At 36.0% G+C, this 22,277-nt stretch overlaps 1 pseudogene; it reads left to right on the top strand.

Annotated features, from left to right (window-relative positions):
• Positions 1-15,845: 15,845 nt before the first annotated feature.
• On the top strand, positions 15,846-19,869 carry LOC126690140 (cysteine-rich receptor-like protein kinase 26; annotated as a pseudogene).
• The last annotated feature ends 2,408 nt before the right edge of the window (positions 19,870-22,277 follow it).

Here is a 22,277-nt window from a genome sequence, read left to right as displayed (position 1 = left end):
TAATCTTTGATGCGTGATCTATTAACCCCTGTTATATGCTTAAGTTTTTCAGAACATGCAAGTCTAAAAGTTATTTGAAAGCTTTCTTGATGATTATTGAAAAAGTTCTATTTGTGAGTAGAAGAAGACTAGATTGTCTCAAGTTGTTCCTTTACAAGGGCATACACCTCAGAAAGATAAAGGCAAGGGTAAAATCACGTGGCTATCAAATCAAAGAAAAGACCTTACCTGATGACTTAATAAATAAGCACGAAGTAGAACCTACCAAGGTTGAAGATGCTTTTCAAGATGAAAGCTGGATTAAACCTACCAAGGTTAAAGCCATGCATGATGAATTTCATCAATTTCAAGGGAATGATGTCTGGACACTAGTACCTAGGCCGAAGGGAGTGAACATCATTGGCATAAAATGGATATTTCACAACAAGACTGATGAGGAAGGAAATGTCATTCGCAACAAAGCTAGACTTCTGGCCCAAGGATACACTCAAGTAGAAGAAGTGGACTTTGATGAAATTTTGGTTCCTGTTGCTCGCATTGAATCCATAAGAGTCTTACTTGCATTTGCCTATCACTTGAAGTTCAAGTTATATGAAATGGATATGAAGAGTGCTTTTCTGAATGGTTTTCTCGAAGAGGAAGTCTCTGTAGCTCAACCCAAAGGGTTCATTGACCCGCACTTTCCAGATCATGTGCTTTACCTTAAGAAGACATTTTATGGATTAAAACAAGCATCGAGAGCATGGTATGATTGCCTCACTAAATATTTGGTGCCAAATGGCTTTATACGAGGATAAGCTGATCGAACCTTGTTCATCAAGAAAGTTGATGGATAACTGGTCATAGCTCAAGTTTATGTAGATGATATCATCTTTGGATCTACAAAAGATGACTTGGCTCACTCCTTCTCAAGCATAATGCAAACTGAATTCGAGATGAGCATGATTGGAGAATTAAACTACTTCCTTAGATTGCAGATTCGTCAAAGTGACTTAGGTATTTTCATCTCTCAATCTAAATATGCTAAAAGTCTTGTGAAGAAATTTGGTTTAAAGTTTGCTAGCTTTGTCAGAACACCTATGAGTCCAAATTTTAAACTCACTGTTGACTTGCTAAGAAAGAGTGTTGATCCCTTGTTGTATAGAAGCATGATAGGTAGTCTTCTTTACCTTACTGCTAGTAGGCTTAACATTAGCTACAATGTTGGAGTGTGTGCTAGATATCAAGCTAATCCCAAAGAATCTCATATTACTGCAGTAAAACATATTATCAAATATGTTAAGACCACCAGTAACTTTGGAGTATAATATGATAAAGATACTAATGATGTCTTAGCTGGATATTCTGATGCAGACTGGGTTGGGAATGCTGATGACCGGAAAAGTGTAACATCCCAGCCTAATTGCATGATTAATTTTATGGGTTTATATGCTTGTTATTATCTTAATTACTTTAAGTGCATAAAACTTTGATATTTTGATATTATAAAAGATTAAAATATGTTTTTAATGATGTAGAAAGAAGTTTTATAAAGGTAAGGATATATGTGCATAGTTATTTTATTGATTGGACCTTTCTAGAATATAAGCTTATAAGGGGCGGTGGTAAGTAAATTTTGAAAAGTTAAAAAGGATGAGTTATCAACCCTTTTTCCCCTTAGCAATACATGTGTCCCACCCAAATTCTCCTCCTTATTTCTTTGTTGCTGCACTAAATTCATTCTTTTGGTTTCTCTGTTCATCTTCCTTTGTTCTTACACGACAGCACCATCTCACACGCCAACAACTTCCTTTCTCTCATCAAGATTTTATATACATATCTCTCTCTCACACATCAACAGCCCCTTCTTTCGTGTGCCTTTTCTCTTAACGAAACCATATATATATCTCTCTAAGAAGAAATTAAGAGCTTAACACTAAAGTTTCAGCTTCAAAGTTTGTGGGTTAGTAAATAAAACTGTATATTGTTTTGGGTATCTTGATGGTGTAATTGTTTTCTTTAGTTTCCCTTCTTTATTCTCTAATTTGATTGTAGAAGTTGAAATTGTGGTTTTGTGTTAGCAATTTGAAAGATTGAAAATATTATGGTCAATTGGATGCCTATTAATGTATTCTAACATGTATAGTATAGGTATAAAAATACCAACACGAAATGAAGGCCAATAGCAATTATTTGATGATTTTGTGAGAAAATATGTTAAAGCTGTCATTGTGACAGATTTAGTGTTTGCAACATGAAAAAGTTGTAATAAATCATATTCTGTGAATTAGGATACTAGGGGTAGTTCTTATGAATTCTAAGACACACATGGTTGTAATGGAAGTGGCCTCATAGCAATTGGATCAATATAAAAATGATGGTTTAATTTCTAAGTTGCATGAAATTTTGTCAGGACAGATTTAAGCATGTTGTCTTGTATGATTTTTAATAAATCATGGTTTTATGCTTTGACTCTGAAATTGATATGATATCTACTAGACATCCAAAGGAGTGGCTTTGTAAAATTTCATGAAGTTTGGATGCGAATAGATAGCCCATTTGTATTTTATAAATGAGGTATATGCTGTTAAAATAAGCAATGAACAGTATATGATATACCTGACTTTCAGGATTTAATTATAAAGTTAGAGTGAATGTTTTGAGCTATAAATTGGTATGCTCATCTTTTGGATCATAGATAAATTTTTATGCCTTGGTTTCTCTATGGTTCGGTACATAATGTGTTGGATGAATGTATCTTGTGCTATGGGAATCTTTGTGTGATAGGAATTAAGATTTTCTTAAGTTTGAGAGTTAGGTTGTGATCCATGTATAAGTTTAAATACTTAGGAAGAATTTTTCAGTAATAAGTTTTGGTCTTTCATTTAGGTGACAAGAAAGAGAATGTGGACATTTGAGCTCTTCTTATATAAATCTCTTGCGAGTTTTATTTTCAAGTAAAGGATATGTGACATGTGCGTTTGATAAGTATAAAGATTGTTTAGAAAATTTATTATGCATTAAAATCTTTTAATTAGAGATATCACATATAAGCATGATTTAAGTAAAGATATATGTTTGTGAGTTGTTGAATCTTATATATATGATAATTTTAGCATATTGATGCTATTACTTATACCACAAATATAATATTTAAGAATGAAGTGGATATGCTACTATTATGAAGTATTTATGTAAAAGCATAATTATATAAAAAAAAAAAAATAGTTTTCGGGTTATTCCATTGTTATGATCTGAACTCAGCCAGTTGGGCTTATAGTACTAGCATTTCTATAGAAATTTTGATCGGCCATTATAAGTGGTGAGCAATCTACTATACCCACCCTTGTTGGGAACGGCTAACTTGTGGAGGATGCTAACCGACCCCCATAGTTGATGATATGAACACATCGAAAGGGGTGTGATACTTTCTGATATGATCCTAGGATTTCCTAGTATTGTGAGGAATGCTGGATGCTTAGCACAATGTGCTGGAAGCCTCCCAAAGTTGTGACAAACTTACAATTGGGTTGACTAATATGTATCATAAATGAGCTATTAAGTTATTTGGAATTTATAAAAAAATTATGATGATAAGAAAGGTATGTTGAATGTGTCATAAGTTTGATGGAAAGTTTATGATAAAGTATTTTATAGTCTATTTAAAGATAAGGTTATTGAATTATGTTTAAGTTCCTTATTATGTCCTTTTTACTATTATATGAAAGGAAAACGATGTATTTTCATTTAAAAGTTCATAAGTTATTTTAAGAATAATATGAATAGTATGAAGACTATTCATCAAAACTAATATATTCATAAAAAAATTGATTTACATGCATTTTTTTTAAATGCTTATGGAGCTTAAAACCTTACTAGGGTTCACAACTCAAATAGAACTCCATTTCTCTCTCCACTACTGAGGCTGAATATATTGCTGCTGGTGGCTGAATATATTGCTGCTGGTAGCTGTTGTACCCAACTTCTTTGGATGCAAAAACTCCTTGATTATGGAATTTGTCAAAAGCATCTCACTATATATTGTGACAATACCAGTGCTATCAACATCTCTAAAAATCCTGTTCAACATTCTCGAACTAAACACATTAAGAATCGACATTACTTCATTTGTGAGTTGGTTGAAGATGGTACTCTCACTCTTGAATTCATTCATACTGATGATCAAAAGACATATTTGTTCCAAAGCCTTTAGATGGTAGACGCTTTGAATTCTTGCACCAAAACATTGGTGTTATATCCATGGATTGATCTCTCTCTCCCCTTCATCATGCATATGCATCTAGTTTTTATGCTTTCTTTTTATATGCTTGTTTTGAATAAAAAAGGGAAAAATCAGAAAAATACAAAAACAGTGTATGTTTGTGTATATTGGTACTTGTGTACCTTAGAGATGGCCTTTAAAACAAAGTTTCTCAACTTTGTATCACTTGTAGTTTAGATGAGCATCTCAATGTACAACTAAGTAATGTGAGCTTTGTGGCTCATTTTTGTGATGGGTATGGTTGGTTGATCTTTTATCATTCATATTCATATCACTCTTTTTTACGGGAAGGACTAAAAAATTCCTAAGAGAAAGGCATAAATGACCATCTCACCACTAAAACTCATCAATCATAAAACATTTGTGTGCAATTCATAAAAGCCATGTTCGGTAAGGTGTAACACTTGCAAAGCAAAATTAAGATGTTCAGCTTACATAATTAGGTATTTTCTTTTCTCTCTCCTATATGCCCATGCATGATATGCTTAAAGGAAAATATGCAAAGAACATGAAAAGCAAAAAGAATCAAGGTGCTTTTAATATGGTTGCAAGCATGTTTCTAGGAGATGTGAGAGTTATATGATGTAACTCGAAGGTGATAATCCCCATCAAACAGTTATGATTATGTATGGGTGTAATTGACCTTCTCATATCATTACTCTTCATAATATGAATCACTTATACTTTCTTGCAAAGTTTTCACACACAACACGCATACTCTTTGCTATTCTTGATACATGTGCATGTACAATGTGTTTTGGCCATTACAAGGAATAATTATGATAAAATATGCTTACTAAACTGTCTAAACTTGTTTTTGAAAATAAATTGGTTAGATTTGTTTAGAGTGTTTTGATCTAGGAATGCTATGCATCTAGAGTTGATGGTCCATTTAAGTGCTTAGCATGCTACTTGGATGTTTGTTATAGTGTCTATCTTGTTGTATACATCTTGTGTTGTTTTTCCTCCTTGAAAAACCTTGGTTCTGGCCTCTCGATAGCTGCTCAATACCTCATTGACAGCATCTTGACAGTAGCTCGACACATGCCTCTTCTATCGAGATTTCTAGGTTTGTTCTCGACACCTTTCGACAGATAGCTCGATTTATCGAACTAATTTCCTAGAGTTTCTATTAGCTCGATAGCTTCTCAACACCTCTTTGATCTATCGAGATCTTTTTGCTGTCGACACCTTCTCGATACCTCTCAATCTATCGAGAATTAATTTTCGATACCTGCTCGATACCTCTTCGATCTATCGAGTTGCATTTTTCTATATATGGTTAGATTTGACCTGGTTTTGCTCACTCTCAAACATCTCGATACCTCTCTCTTCTCTCTTGACCCAAACACTCATTTTTCACAAATATCTCTCTTCCCTTCAAGATTTTGACCTTACCCAAGCTTCAATTTCTTTGTAAGTGTTCTTAATCCTCTCTTTTTCACTTCTTCATGCATTTCATGCTTTTAGACCTAGGTTTTCTAGTTTTGGGAGAAATTTGGGGTTTTTGTGTTTTTGCTAAAATTTTTGGGATGGGACTTGTTTAATTGTTATCACATGTTCATGCATTGCATTCTATGTGCATTACAACATTGTTTCATGCATTCTAGGTTTGTCTAACTGATTATATCTTGTGAGTGCTATTAGAATGGATTGGGTTTTTACTTATGATGCAATTTACTTTTGCACGTCATATGCTCATGGATTACCATGCACAGTTCTTTCTTTCCTTCTTTCCTGAACCTTCTTTTGTGTTCATGTTTTCTTTCTCTTCCATCTTCTCATTTAGTTTCTTGTCTATGGCACTTAAAAAGTCTGTCCCCTCTTGGAACCTGATCTCACATCATTGTTCCACTTCATTGTCTTCTTCTATTCTTCCCTCTATTCATTTTCATAACGAAGATGCCTAAAAGGATTTCGACGAGAACTTATCTGATCGGGTGATTCATTTGGAATGCCAAGTCATTTTGTCTGACTTTCCAGACACTCCTCTAACTGGTGCATTTCACTCTTGGGGATGGGCTTCTCTATGTGAGAAACCCTCAAAGAGTCTCGACATGTTTATACAAGAGTTTTACTCAAATATGCACGTCATCAATATTTTTGTACCTCAGTTTACAATGGTATTTTGTGGTACACATATCGTAGTTACCCCGGAGCTCATTTTCGAGGTACTACGCATCCTTAGGGTGGATCATCCATATTACCCTAGTCATGAGCGTCTCTCTTCTATCTTTAGAGACGAGTTGGCCTCACTATTTTGTGAGAAGGCCATGATGTGGGGAGGTTCCTAAATTTCTCCATAACCGAGTTTGCTAAAGATCCAAGGATCCTTAATATGGTGATGACCTTTGTTCTCACTCCACGGTCACATTATAACACTATCATTGAGCCTCGTGCTCATTTTCTTCTTTCTTTCATAAAGGATCTCTCTATAGATTTTCCATCACACATGATAGAGTTTATTATAGAGGTCTATCGAGACACAGCTACATGTGATAAGCTCATCTTTCCTTCAACTATCACATGCATCCTTGCACACATGCATGTCACCATTCCTCCCTCTCCTCTCTTCTATGTCATGGGTGCCATTAGCAAGGAGTCTATCTGGAGGAGTGTAGTGTAGTTGGTTGTGAAGCGGCCTCGTGTGGAGACGACGGATGTAGCCCCTACCCCTCGACCCTCTTCTTTATTTGCCCCTTCTTCCTCCTCTAGGGCAGATGTCTCTCTTGCTGACATCATGGATTAGCTTCAGCACATGTGTGTTGATTTTGGTAATCGTCTTGACCATTTGTCTGATGAGATGTGTCAGATGAACACTAGAATCGGTTGCATCACTCGCTGCCAGTCTCGCCTAGGTGGTTTCGTGCCTTCACCTTCACCTGAGCCTGCTGAGGAGTCCTCTTCTAGTGGAGATGATGATGATGATGCTAATGGTTCTAGCTTTTCTAGTGATGATGAGATTATGACCTCTCAGTGATGCATCCTTTGTCAATTGTGACAAAAAGGGGAAGTAGTTTTGTATATGAGAGTAGTCATTATGTTAGGGGGAAAGCTAACATAGGATATGCTAGATAGGGGGAGAGTGCTTTAAGGGATGTAGTGAGGTTTTGATGTATCTTTTCTCACTTTATGTACCGCAGTCTTGTGACCATTTTACATACATTGTATTCTTCTTTCTATATATATGATGATGTATGTTTTTCAGCTTATCTCACACGTTTTGTTTCTTTCCTTTCTTTATACACATGTTTCTTTTTTTATTTAACTTGTCTATGTTTCACATTTGATGCCTTGATGAATCTTGTTTAAGTGTTTCAATTAAGAAGGTTGCAAGTCTACCATGCCATGATCTCTCTTCTTGCAATGTTTTTCAAGAGTTCGTAGTAAGGTTAGACTTATGTACTTTTGTAAGTTATGGGATAGTTGCGTTAGACTTCTCTCATAATTGTTGTTGGTGGTTTTATCACGGATTGCCAAAGGGGGAGATTATTAGTTTTTTTTTTTTTTTTTTTGTAATTGGCTAATCCATTGACAAAATGCACTGTACTTGTAATTGGGTAGACCTAAGATGAGTTTAGTACTTTAAGAAACATATTGTTCAAGTCAAATATTAAATACATGAAGATTCATCCAAGAAACAAGTGAAGAAAAGATGCTCATTAATTCTCAACAGATAGCTTCTATCGAGACTTAATTCGAAACTCGATAGATAGCTCGACACTAGCTCGATCTATTTAGAATTACAATTTCGAAATTTCTAGATCTGAAATCTGGCCCAAGCTTATGTGTATGTGTATGGTTTCTTTTCTGACAACCCTAGACATATATAAGACTTATTTTTAAAAGTTGCCATATACAGATATAGTGACCAAGTGCTTAATTTCTCTGTAAGAAGCTACTGCATTTTTATGCTGTTGGGTTTTGTAACCAAGTGCTTCTTGATCTTCATTGTTGATGAAGTGAAGAGTTTTGCAACCAACAACAACCATTCAAGTTGCTGGAGTTAGTCACGTACTGGGATCCATGTAAAGGAGTTAGTCACAAATTGGAGGTTTGTGCATCAAGGGAAAGAAGACTACTACAAGATCAAGTCCAATTGGGTATTGGAGTAAATGTTCAACTATAAGTTGGTATTTTAGAATAGGCCAAGGTAGTTGGTAAGATTCTTTATACTGGTAACCGCTTGATTGTTGATTAGTGGACTCTTGGGAGTGGTTCCCTTAAAATCACTTGGTGGGGTTTTTGCCTTGCGAGGTTTTCCCCATCTGTCAAGAAATCATCATGTCAAATTTATTTTCTGCTGCATTTAGTATTTTTGGTGATTTGTTGGTGCCTTCATAATTTGCATGCAATTGAACCTAATTAATCAACTTAAGTAATTGAATTAATTAACCGGGGTTAAGCTATCTTAACCCAACAATATATATATTTATTATTATTTTTTGTATTAAAACGCACCATTTAATTTTTAAAAAACACTATAATCAAGAAAAAAAAAAGCCGTAGTTGATTTAAAAAAAAAAAAAAAACAAAACCCATTGATTTAAGAAGCATGTTGCAAGGAAAGAAAAAAAAAAAAGAAAAAGAAAAAGAAAAAGCAAAATCACATTGACATGAAAAGAACGAACAAGAAAAAGAGTGAGCAAGTTGCAAAAGAGAGAAGAAACGAGTGGTAGGTGAGAGAAATTAATTGGGGGTAATTTAGTAACACCAATTGCATTAAGCTTTCACACTTGTATTCTGTTCAAAATGGAGAGATCAATTTTTGATTGCTTACCAAGAAGCATTGGCCAAGCAAATGGATGGGGTCTTACTAAAAAGTGAAGAGGAGGCACTCTTTAGCGGTCAATATATAGAATGACCCAAGAGAAGATTTAATGCAGGTTCTAAGAATAGAAATGATAAAGATAGAGAAGATGAAGAGAGCTCTTAAGATAGAGGAGCTCAAGGAAGTCGCAACAATAATGATCGACGATCCACTGGTTACAAAAATTGTAATGTCAAGTGTGGAAAAATGGGCCACTTTGCTTGAGACTGTTGATTCAAGTGGAGAACAGCTCAAGGAAATACAATGACGTCTAGTAACCTAGAAGATGATAGTGAAGAAGAATGTGCTGTTGAATCGTGTCTAGTTGTTATAGAGCCAGTTGAAGAAGCAGAAGAAGAGGAAGTAATGCGACCAGTCTCAAAGGAAATTGAAGAAAAGTAATGGAGAAAAGCAATGGAAGAAGAAATTCAAGCATTAAAACAAAATCAAACTTGGAACCTTGTGCCAAAGCCAAAGGATGTGAAACCCATTTCTTGTAAATGGGTGTATAAAGTTAAGACTTGTGCAGATGGATCAATAGAAAGATACAGGGCTCGCTTGGTAGCTCGAGGATTTTCTCAACAATATGGGCTAGACTATGATGAAATGTTTAGCCAAGTGGCAAAGATCACCACCGTGCATGTCCTGATAGCACTTGCAGCAAGTAAATCTTGGAAGCTATGGCAAATGGATGTAAAGAATGTTTTCTTGCATGGAGAATTGGATCGGGAAATTTACATGAAGCAGCCAAAGGGATTCGAGAGCAAAGCCCAACTAGATTATATTTGTAAGTTACCAAAAACACTTTACGGGTAAAAACAAGCGCCAAGGGCATGGTACGGTAAGATTGCAGTAGCTCCAGCAGATTCAAGTTTGTTTGTTAAATTACAAGGAAGCAAATTAGCCGTTGTGCTTGTATATGTTGATGATTTGATCATTATTGGAGATGATGAAGATGAAATTCATCGAACAAGAGAAAATTTTGCAATCCATTTCCAAATGAAGGAGCTTGGAGAGCTTAAGCACTTTCTTGGACTTGAAGTTGATCGAGTTAAGGATGGCTTATTCTTGGGTCAACACAAGTGTGAGAAGGACTTATTTCAAAAGTTTGGGATGCTCAATTGCAAACCAATCTCTACGCATATGGAGGTCAATACTAAGCTCTATGCACAAGAAGGCAAAGAACTAGAAGACCCAACCATGTATCGACAATTAGTAGATAGTTTAATCTACCTAACATTGACACAACCGGATATTTCATATGCAATTGGAGTGGCGAGTCGATACATGCAAAATCCAAGGAAGCCTTACTTGGGAGCAATTTGCCGCATATTAAGGTATATAAAAAGACGACTGACTATGGTCTCCTATACAAGAAAGGTGAAACTTGCAACCTTGTTGGGTATTGTGATGTTGACTACGCTAGAGATCATGACACACGACGTTCAACTACTGGATATATGTTTAGCTTGGGCACAACTGTAGTATCTTGGAGTAGCAAGAGACAACTGACAGTGTCCCTATGAACCACTGAAGAAGAGTATAGAGTAGCAACGACGGCAGCTCAAGAAAGTACGTGGTTGATGCAGCTTATGAGAAATTTACAACAAACAATTGATTATGTAGTGCCACTACACTGTGATAATCAATCAGCAATACGCTTGGCTGAGAATCCAAAGTTCCATGCAAGAACCAAGCATGTGGAGGTGCATTATCACTTTGTGAGAGAAAAGGTACTACAAGGAGAGATAGAAATGTGTAGACATATTCACTGAAGGACTTAACGCAACAAAGTTTGCAAAATTTAGAAAGCAACTTAGTATGATGGCCAAGGCAAAATTGAGAGAGAGTCAGTCTTGAGGGGGAGAGTTAAACATCCAGCACTGCCTCTCTCTCTTTCTCTAGAAATTTCTAATGTTTTTCTCTTAATCTCTCCATCCAAAATTCTATAGAGTTTACTTGGGTAATTTAATTTCAGCCACGTGTTTATAGAATAGTCTAGAAGCTTGTAGGAAAATACTTCCTGTTAGAATGGTCTAGAAATTTCAAAGTCAGTTTGCTAAGAGTATTAGCAATAGTGGTGCTAAATAGTTATATTGCTATTTTTAGCACCACTAAGACTTATATTGTTATTTTCTTTATTTTTCTCTCTCTCTGGCTTCTCTTCTTTCTTCCTTTTTCCTTCTCATTTTTTTTCTCTCTCCTTCATCGTCGAGACCTAGTCCTCCATCTCTTCCTTGTTTTGGGTTTGTCTCCGGTTTATGCTCCATCTCGCCTAGTCTTCCATGCCGTCGACCCATCTCCCTATGCCGCCGACCCATCTCGCCCAGTCCTTCATCTCGCTGCTCACCCAACGCTGACAAGCCTAGTCCTCCATCTCACCCCCGATCCAAGCTCCATTGCTGACCCAAGCTTCATCATTGATCCAAGCTCCATCACCGATCCAAGCTAATTCAATGAGAGAAAGACAAGACCGGCAAAGAAGGCATACATGCTATACTATGAATCAATTATTTATTTATTTTTGTTTATTGTTGCTTTCTATGATTTTTGATAAATATTAGAATTTGATTTGGTTTTGATTGGGGCTCTATTGCAGCTCTGGATTTTCACTATTGCTACCTTCGAATCTGTGTGTTGTTTTACTCTCTACTATTTAAGGTAGAGGTTGAATCTTGTGCTCTCGTCTATTTCGAGGCGTTTGAGGCTAAAAAGGTATGTGGGTTTTAGCTATTTTTTGTCAAAGCTTAAATCTTTGTTAAACCCTGGTTTGATTTCTGGGTTTTGGTTACAAATCTAAGATGGGTTTTTCTGTTTATTTTGATTTGGTGTTTGTAGGACTTGTTCTGGAGTAGAGTGTTTTGCGCCTTCTCTAGGTTTCGTGGCGACGGTTTGGTTGGATTTCGTGGGTCAGTGGTGGTGTGGCTATGTTGGTGGTGATTTGTGTGGTGGTTTTTGATTGATTTGGATTTTTGGCAGTGGTTGTGGGTGGTTGTTCTTGGCTTGCTACTAGTTGTTAGGTGGTTGTGGGTGGTTGTGGATTGTGCCATTGATCGGTTTGTGGTGTTATTTTTAGTAGTGGGCTGTATTATTTTATTGTAATAGCTATATTATTTGATTGTGATGTTTATATTATTTTATTGTGTTGAAAGTTAAAATAGATCCACTGCTGCTGGGTGTTTTGAAAAATGAGTAGGTAAAATAGATAAAGTAGTTTTTTGTGGTGCCAAATAGCTAAAAAAATAGCTCCATTGCTGTGGATGCTCTAACTGACTTAATCTAGTATAAATAGGAGTGATGTTGTCCATGCCGTGGTCTGTGGAATGGTGTGAAGTGAAGCAAGTGAGGTGAAGTGTGTCAGCACTGTGAAGTAAAGAAAAGAAAGTCAGGAAGTAATTGTGTCATTGTGTTAGTAGCTAGGTGTCTACAAGTGAGGTGTGAAGTAGAGTGTGAGGTGACGTGAAGTAATGTGAAGCAAGTGTCAGTAGGTGTCTTAAGAAGTGTGTGCAATTGTATTTGGTGAGTGAGTGCATTAAATAAAGGGTTATGTTAATGGGTGTCCTTAGGGCAATGGTTAATAATTCATTTTAGGAAAGTTTTGATACAACTTTTATGGAAAATGGAAAAAGTTGTCAAAGCATTAATTTTTTTTCCCCATAAAAACTTTCTTTAAATGGATTATTAACTATTTCCCTAAGGACATTTGTTAGCATTTTCCTTAAATAAAAGCCGTGTGTGCTATACTCTAGTGTCAGTTTATGTGAATGCTTGTAAAGTGTTGTAATTCAAAGAGTTAGAGCAACCGCATCAGAGGTTGCAAAATTGTGCAAAATATAAAAAGTAATTAATTTTACACATTTTAACAAAAAAAAAAAAAAAAATACCCACACAAGTGCTTGCAAAATTGTGCATATACAAAAATGCTACAGTAACTGTGCATATATACATGGTTACTGTAGTTTTGCATTTAATATTTTAGTATTTTTTTCTCTCTCCTTCTCTCTGTTCCCTCTGACTCTCACCTCACTCTGTCTTTTTCTCATTTTTTTTTTCTCTCTGCATCTACCCTTTCAACTATCTCTTTCTTATCTCATAATCTTCATCATCCATGGCCGAACCCACAGATTAGCGGGGCTTATGCATCGTGGGCTTTGACGCACCTGGGGTGCGATGTTGAAGGCGTCGATTAGAGCTTTGTGAGATGTTGATGCACCATTGGGGGCTTTGACACATCAGAGCTTCCATGGCCGGACAGTGGGAAACGTCGATCTTGTTGCACAGTGGTTGGGTTGAATGGATATTTAGATTTCATTGATGGTGGCTAGGTTGAATGGGTATTTGGATTTCATTGGTGGTGGTTGGGTTGAATGGGTATTTGGGTGGGTTAATGATGGAGGCAAGTTGCTTGATGATGGTGGTAGAGTGGCTTGATGATGGAGGTTGGTCACTTGATAATGGTGGCTGGGTGGGTTGATGATGGTGGCTAGGTCGGTTGTGTTGGGTCTGTGAGAGAGATGATAGTGTAAAAGAATGAATATTTTATTGAATAAATGTTTAGAATAGATAGACTGATGAAGGTGTTTTGTAAAAGTGGATGTGTAAAATAAAAAAAAGTGTGTTTTTTTGCAAAATAGACAGATATTTTACACTCATTGATGCAGTTGCTCTTAGGGGGTGTTTGTCATTGTTATTTGAATAACAATTTTCAGTGTTTAAATAACATTACATGTATTTTCACAAACTTTTTCACCCACTCATATTTCCACAAAATAATAACAATATTATTAGAAATCTCTTACCAAAACTCTTTTAATAAAAACTCTTTTATTCAGTGTTTTGTTGAACACGTGGCAACTTCTTAGAAAAATCATCATAAAAGCATCTACAGCAGTGGAGCCAAATTTTTAGCATCACAAAAAGTCACTTTATCTATTTTACCTTCTCACATCCAACAACAGTAGTTTTATTTTAACTTTTAACACAATAAAATAATATAAACACTACAATAAAATAATATTTCATTCAACTACCAAAACACAACCATAACCACCATCAAAGCCATAAAAATCACTGCACAGAGAGACACGGAGAGAGGAAAAGTAGTGTGAACGCAAAATGAAATGCAGAAGAAAGAATATAAAAAATAAGAAAAGTAGTGTGAACACAATTTTTTTTTTTTTTTTTTACCTTTCAGCTACAGTGCACAGCTATTTTTAGCTGTGCACTGTAGCTGTGGAGCCAAAAAATATTGCTTTGGCTTCACTATTGCAGGGTACATTTTGAGTTTTAGTGGTGCTAAAAAAAGTTATATAACTATTTAGAGCATCCATAGCAGTGGAGCCAAATTTTTAGGACCACAAGAAGTTACTTTATCTATTTTACCTTCTTACATCCAATAGTAGTGGTTTTATTTTAGCTTTTAACACAATAAAATAACATAAACACTACAATAAAATAATATTTCATTCAATCACTAAAACACAACCACAACAACAATCAAAGCCATAGAAATCACTGCACAAAGACACGGAGAGAGGAAAAGTGGTGTGAATGCAAAATGAAATGTAGAAGAAAGAATAAAAAATAAGAAAAGTAGTGTGAACGCAAGATAATTTTTATTTTTATTATTTTTTTATAACCTTTTAGCTACAGTGCACAGCCAAAAATAGCTGTGCAACTGTAGCTGTGGAGCCAAAAAATATTGCTTTGGCTCCATTATTGTAGGATATATTTTGAGTTTTAGTGGTGCTAAAAATAGCTATATACCTAATAAGCACCACTATTGTTAGTAGGGCTGTCCAGAGTACCCGATGACTCGCCAGAACCGACCAACTCGATCGGAACCGACCTGTCACGGCCGGACTGACACCTCCGACGGGTCGGTGACGGGTCCCAATCTTCAGAACCCGACCTCGGCGGGTCGAGTGGCGGTTTCCATCCTCAAAAACCCGATCTACTCGACCCGCCCGACAAAACCTCAAAAAGAAGGCCGAAATCCGGCGACATTTGGGCTTCTCAGCTTCGATCCATTCACATTTGGCCTTCCTTTACGCAGATTCGTTCAAATCCTCACTCCGATAAGCTTAAATCCGGCGAATCTAGCCCAGATCTACTTAAACTCGGCCAAACTCCGGTGAGCTCGACTCTAACTCGATCAAATCTAGTTAGATCTCGGCCACATCTCGGCCATATTTCCATAGATACGAAGGAACATCGGCCAAATCTTGTTAGATCCAGCCAGATCTGACGAGATCCGGCCAGATTTCGGCCAAAATCCGACGAAATCGGAAAACCCGAAACCGACCGATTCACACCCGATATCCGATATGACCCGACCCGATTGATCTGGAACTACTGACGGGTCGGTTGCGGGTTGAAATCTTCCCCACCCGTGAAGGTCAGATCGAGTCCGGGTTGGGCACAAACCCGACCCGGCCCGACCCGTGAACACCCCTAATTGTTAGTGCTCTTAGTACCACTATTGCTAGTGCTCCAACGCGATTACTTTCTTGGCTACTAGCCGTTGACTCTTGAGTACTGAAAAGAAAAAAAAGGAAAGTAAGACCAATGACTTTCTTGGCAACTATCATGACGAATTATCAAACCCATTCCAAACAATTTTATTCCAACAATTTCCAATCTACAATAACTTTTTCTCTGATCAAAGCATCCCTTCCCCACTTCATTTTTATGCGTCTAGATTTTGTAATATAGAACATGCAGCTTAAGATCCAGCATATTAACCAATTGGTAATTAGTAGTTAGTAGCTTTCAATGTGTAATTCAAGTTTAATCACGATTACTCTTGCTTTTCTCATAAGCCTCAGTCTCTGTCTTCCCCTTGCACAACCAGAACTATGTTCCAACACAGGCACTTTCTCTACTAACAGCACCTATGCCAATAATCTAAATCTTTTACTCTCTTCTCTCCCTTCTAATGTCACGGCCAATGGTGGCTTTTACAACACCTCTGCTGGCCAAGATCCCAACAAAGTTTATGCTCTTGCACTGTGTAGAGGAGACCTTGATACGGGTAATTGTTACACTTGTACGAACACCTCGAGCCTAGATATCACAAAGCAGTGTCCTGACCAAAAAGAAGCAATCATATGGGGGGCTGAATGTATTCTAAGGTACTCAAACAAAAACATTTTTGGCACCATGGAGGTTTTGCCTTCTAAGTGCGTGCCTAATCCCAATAATATATCATCAACGGATTTGGATCAGTTCAATCAAACACTAAATAATTTGATGGGGAGCCTTGTCACACAGGCTTCATTGGGTTCCTCTAGTATAAAGTACTTTGCAGTTGGGGACAAAAGCTTCAGTAGCTCAAGAAACGTGTATGGACTTGTGCAGTGCACCCCAGATTTATCCCAGATGGATTGCAGAATTTTCTTAGAAGGCGCAGTAGCAGATATTTCAAGCTGTTCTGGTAGGAAGGAAGGGGGAAGAGTTCTTAAACCTAGCTGTAATGCTTGGTTCGAGGTGTTTCAGTTTTATGATTCAACTTTTGTCCCTTCTTCTCCCACAACACCTGTGATCCCTCCAACCTCGGATAATTCTTCTCCCACAAAAACAAGCAGAGGTGTGTCCATATTTATCTGGCTTTCATAAGTAGACATGTAAGATTGTAATAGAAAATTTTTGTGAACGCTTTCTGCATTCTAACAAAAATATTATTCAAGGAGAATATCAATTTATGACAAAAGTCACTGCCTAGAATTAAGAAGCCAATATCAAATTTTTTTCTTTCCCATTTGAGTTTTTAATTTAAAATTTGGATTAATTTTCTTTCCTGTTTTAGTTCGATGGTCACCTTTTGGTGTTTTTAATGGAGATGTCTGGGGTTCAAATCCCCTCACCTCCAAGTATCAAATTAACAGCAAACACTAGAGGTCTATTATTAGTCTAAAGGTTCCGTACTTCCATCCTCACGAAAGGTCACATGTTTGTATGCTTAAAATTAAAAAAATTGAAACAAAACCTTTGTGTTTGAACTTAATTATATTGCAGACCAATTGAGAGTTTGTACATTCAAACAATTTTTAATTTGAACCCACTTATGGTTTGCAGAGAACAGTAGCACAGCCCGCCTTGTTTTGTTCGTTGTTGTTCCAATTGCAGGCTTAATGACAGTAATCACGCTTGCTTGGGCAATTCTTCAGAAGAAGTCAAAGCAAAATGTTGATAGTAAGTTATATATGCTCCACTATTTACTAGTTAAAGTTGACAAAATTAAGAGTTGACATGGTGCAACTTAGAAGAAAGAATGGCTTTAGACCATAAATGTTGATAGTATGTCGGTATGCTGTTTGCTTGTAGATCTTAAGAACAATTGATTGTCAAATTTATGAGAAATCATGGACCATAAATTTCCAAAATGAATAACTCCTAGAATCCAACAAAATTGAGCACTGCTTTAAGAGTTTATTTATTTATTTATTTATTTTTTTTGGAGCAAAAGAAAAAAGAAAAATAGAAATTTAGTTAAATTCTTCTAATGGTTAGGTTTGCAAAAATGATTCAAGGAATTGTGTTTATAAAATAGTTTTCACCTTTGATCAAGAGAAGTAATAGATCTTAAAGTAATGTGGTGTGGGTATGTGGGGAAACACATGATTGAAACATATTATTTATTCCATTTTCTGGTATGGAACAAAAACTTAGTTCCCTGATGAAATGCAGTTTCAAAATAATCTTTTAGGAATTTAGAATGGGTATAGTTAAAAATAGGTTTAAGTGCAAACCACACCTGTAAATTTATATAATATATACAGGTAGAGATTCTAAGATAATTTTTGTGATGCAAATTTTGAAATCTATAACAAAGGATCTGTCATAATGTCGCTCTAACTCATTTTCACTTGTCACTTTTATCAAGATGATGATGCTATGAAAAGGTTGGAAGCACTGAAATTCAACTTCAGCACAATAAAAGCAGCAACAAATAACTTTTCTAATGCCAATAAGCTTGGAGAGGGCGGATTTGGTTCAGTATACAAGGTGAAACAAACATTGCCTTGGAAAAATTATGTGTATGGGGAACTTGAATTTCTCATGCAATGAATTTTCCCCTTATGTTTAAAATTTAAATAGCACAAAAACAGTATATACTGTTTCTGATGGACATCCTATGTCCATTTACCACCCATATATATTTTCAAAATTGTTCTTATATTTAGCATGAAGAGCTTATCTTTATTTGCTCATATAAATTTTCAGGCTAGACTTCCAAATGGACAAGAATTCGCTGTGAAGAGACTATTTCACAAGACTGAGCATACTGAAGAGCAATTCGAGAATGAGATCCTGTTGGTGGCTAAGCTCCAACATAAGTGTCTAGTTAGCCTTCAAGGTTTTTGCTCTGAAGGAAGGGAAAGAATCCTTATTTATGAGTTAGTTGGCAATGGAAGCCTAGATCAATTTATATATGGTATGACTTTAATATACTGCAAAAGTATTAATATTCCCCTACAGTAACTCCTAGTAATACCACAACTTGGAATTGATCATATGAATATGTAGATCCCATCAAGCGTGCCCAGATGAATTGGGAAAGGCGTTATAATATCATTTGTGGCATTGCTCGGGGAATTCTTTACCTTCATGAAGATTCTCGCCTTAAGATTATACATCGAGATCTCAAACCAAGTAATGTCTTGTTAGATGAAGAGATGAATCCTAAAATTTCAGACTTTGGCTTGGCAAGGCTATTTGATGCGGGTTAGAGTCAAGACAGGACATGTAGACGTGTGGGGACATAGTAAGTACCAAGCTCACCTTAATGATTCTAACTTATTACTGATTTTCAAGTGGCTGGTAATCCAAGTCATAATAAAGAAATATAAATTTTAGTTCAAGCTGTTAAGCATTGAATATCTTATATAGACATATTAAATTCTTAATTAGATTTTTCTGATGAGCAGTGTTTATAACACACATGTCATGATTTCAATTGTTTATTTGCGCACGTGTAAAATTGTATAAAATAACGTGTGTGCAACAAGTTAAACCTTTTTCTGATTAATGATTTTGGAACAGTGGATATATGGCTCCAGAATATATATCACACGGGCATTACTCAGTGAAGTCAGATGTCTTTAGTTTTGGTATCTTAGTTCTAGAGATTGTGAGTGGTAAGAAGAAGAGTTGGCTTTGCAATACAGATGATGTAGAGCTCCTTCTAAGCTATGTAAGTGTCCCTATCATATTTCATGAAGCTACATTACTCTTTATGAGGGTGCTCTTTTTCTGAGGTGTGTAGAGTTTCAATATATGAATTCATGTACTGCTTGCAGGCATGGACTAATTGGAGAGAAGGGACAGCTTCAAATCTGATAGATCAGACACTTGGGGATGGTTCAAGGAGTGAAATAATGAGATGCATTCATATTGGCTTATTATGCGCTCAAGAAAATGTAGCCTACCGACCCACCATGGCGTCAGTAGTTCAAATGCTCAGTAGCCACTGCTCAAGCCTCCCAAGACCTGCCCGACCTGCATTTCTTATATATAGTGACATAGAGCGAGACATTACTTCGCTAGCATCTACTTCAGGGGTTTCTGAGTCTGAACAATCCAAGGATAGAGATGGGACAACGTACCTTTTGGTTCACTGAAACATCATGTGAGTTGTATCCTAAGCAATAGACAAGGAAAGGATTTACTGATTTAGTACAGCAAAGAGGAATTAAATTGGCAACATGTAAAATTAATTTGATTAAAACATTTTGTGGAAACCTTATTGTTGTTCGTTGTCATATGGGGGAATGTTTAGATATGGTTTGAGCTATAATGGAGAAAGTCATAAGACAGTGAATGCTATTATTCAATCATATATACTTAGTCTTATACTTAGACCCATAAAATCACGGGACTTTCACTTCAATTGGAATTCACATGTGGACCATATGAAATAATTATTGAATAGGCGAATTTGCAAAGTAGTAGCAAATTAATCTTCCATGGCTCAACTATAGTAAGAGAAGATCGTTGTAAGAGACGTTTTACAATCTCAGGAAATGTTTTTTTCCTAGACTCTGCAACTCATAAATAACTTATGGAGAAAACTTTTCACTGCACCAGAATTTCTAGACTCTTTAACTAAATGTATTGCCTCCATGGTCTACAGATGACACACTTGTGATCAATTTCTTTGATTGCGCATATGATAAGGAAAGTAGCATGGATTCTGAGTTTTCTTCACTAAACCACAACAGCCGGCCTCTCTTGCTGTTAAAAATGTGCTTAAGAAGTGTTTAAATAGATGTTTAAATTACGGTTAAACACCGACTAAAACAGAGTTCAAATATAAATAAGCGCACTGTTTCCTGCAGTCTCTCTTGAGCGGGCTTGATCTTCACTTGAGCGAGCGTGTTTATCTTTGTTTGAGCTGCTTTGACCTCCGCTTAAGTGAAACTCTTTCAGCAACAATTCAGACTTTCTTTTATACACTTTAACCCATTTTACATCAAATAAAATACATCAAGAATTGAATTTGATTACAAGCAAATGGAATGAAATTAGCCAACACTAAAAAACCTAACATATATTATTGAAGGAGAATTACTGGTTTGACTCAAGATTTCTCTTGTTTTCCCTCTTTGGTTATTAATAATCAAGAAGATAATATCAACCTGATGTGGCTTCCCACACCAATAAAAATAAACAATTTAATAAAAAAAAATGTTAGTTTTACTTCTAATTTATAGTTATTAATTTGAGAAAAAAGAGAAGGCTCTAATTATTAGACTAATGGTCCCATACTCATGAAGGGTCACATATTTGTATCCTTGAAATAAAAAATTGGAACAGTACCTTTGTATTTCAACTTAATTATATTGCAGACCAATTGAGAATTTGCATGTTCAAACAGTTTTTAATTCGACCCCACTTATGGCTTGCAGAGACCAGTAGGACATAATAGCGTGTTATTGCAATTGTCGTTCCAATTGTCCACTATTTACTTGTTAAAGTTGAAAAAGTTAGAGAATTGATAAGGTGCAACATAGAAGAAAGAATGGCTTTAGGCTAGAAGTCGTTAAGCAGTTAGCTTGGAGATCATAAGAACAAATGAATGTCAACTTTATGGGATATCAAGGACCACAGACTCTCGAAATGAATAACTCCTAAGAATTCAACATAATTGAGCACTGCTTTTAGAGTAACTATTTGTAAAGAAATTAAAAAGAAAATTATTAGTGTGGATTCATCTAATGGTTAGTTCTGCAAAAAGATGCAAGTAATTGTGTTTACAAAATAATTTTTTCCTTTGATCAAGAGCAGTAATACATCTCAAAGTAATGTGGTGTGATAGGTTGGGGAAACACGTAATTGAAACAAATTATTCATTTCTGTTTTTCTGTATTGAACAACAAATTTGTTCCCAGAAGAAATGCAGTTTCACAATAAAAGTTTAGGATTTTAGAGACGACCCCAAATCTCTGTGATATAGTTTTTTGATAAAAATTTAATGATGCATGTTTTGAAAACTATAACAAAGGATTTGTCATAACGTTGCTTCCTGGATAATTAAAAAGCTCTAACTCATTTTTGCTTGTTATTTTTATCAAGATGATGATGCCATCAAAAGCTTGGAAACCTTGCAATTCAACTTCAGCACAATAAGAGCTGCAACAAATAATTTCTGATGCCAACAAGCTTGGAGAGGGTGGATTTGGTTCAGTATACAAGGTGGTACAAACATTGCCTTCGTAAATTTACCCATGTATGAATGATTTGATTGTCTCATGAAATAAAATTTTTCCTTGATGTTTACATAGCACAAAAAAAGTATATTGTATTTCTGATGGACATCCAATGTTGAGTAACCTCCCAAACTCTATTGAAATCAAAATGACATATTATTTTTACTCATATACATTATCAGGCTAGACTTCCAAATGTACAAGAATTCGCTGTGAAGAGACTATCTGACAGGCTTGAGCAAACTGAAGTGCAATTCAAGAATGAGACCCTGTTGGTGGCTAAGCTCCAACATGGGTGTCTAGTAAGGGAAATTATTGTGTACTCTCAGAGTACCCTAAATACGTATTCTCTCATCTCACATGAATGGTAGGTCCCACTAATTAAATTTATAGTGGGACCCACCATTCATGTGAGAGGGGGGACTATACATTTATGGTACTTTGGGAGTACCTAATAATTTTCCGCCTAGTAAGCCTTCAAGGTTTTTCCTCAGAA

Source organism: Quercus robur, chromosome 6 (genome assembly GCF_932294415.1).
Source record: "Quercus robur chromosome 6, dhQueRobu3.1, whole genome shotgun sequence".
NCBI lineage: Eukaryota > Viridiplantae > Streptophyta > Magnoliopsida > Fagales > Fagaceae > Quercus > Quercus robur.
The sequence above is the reverse complement of the archived record's forward strand: the minus strand, read 5'-3'. Positions and strand labels throughout refer to the sequence as shown.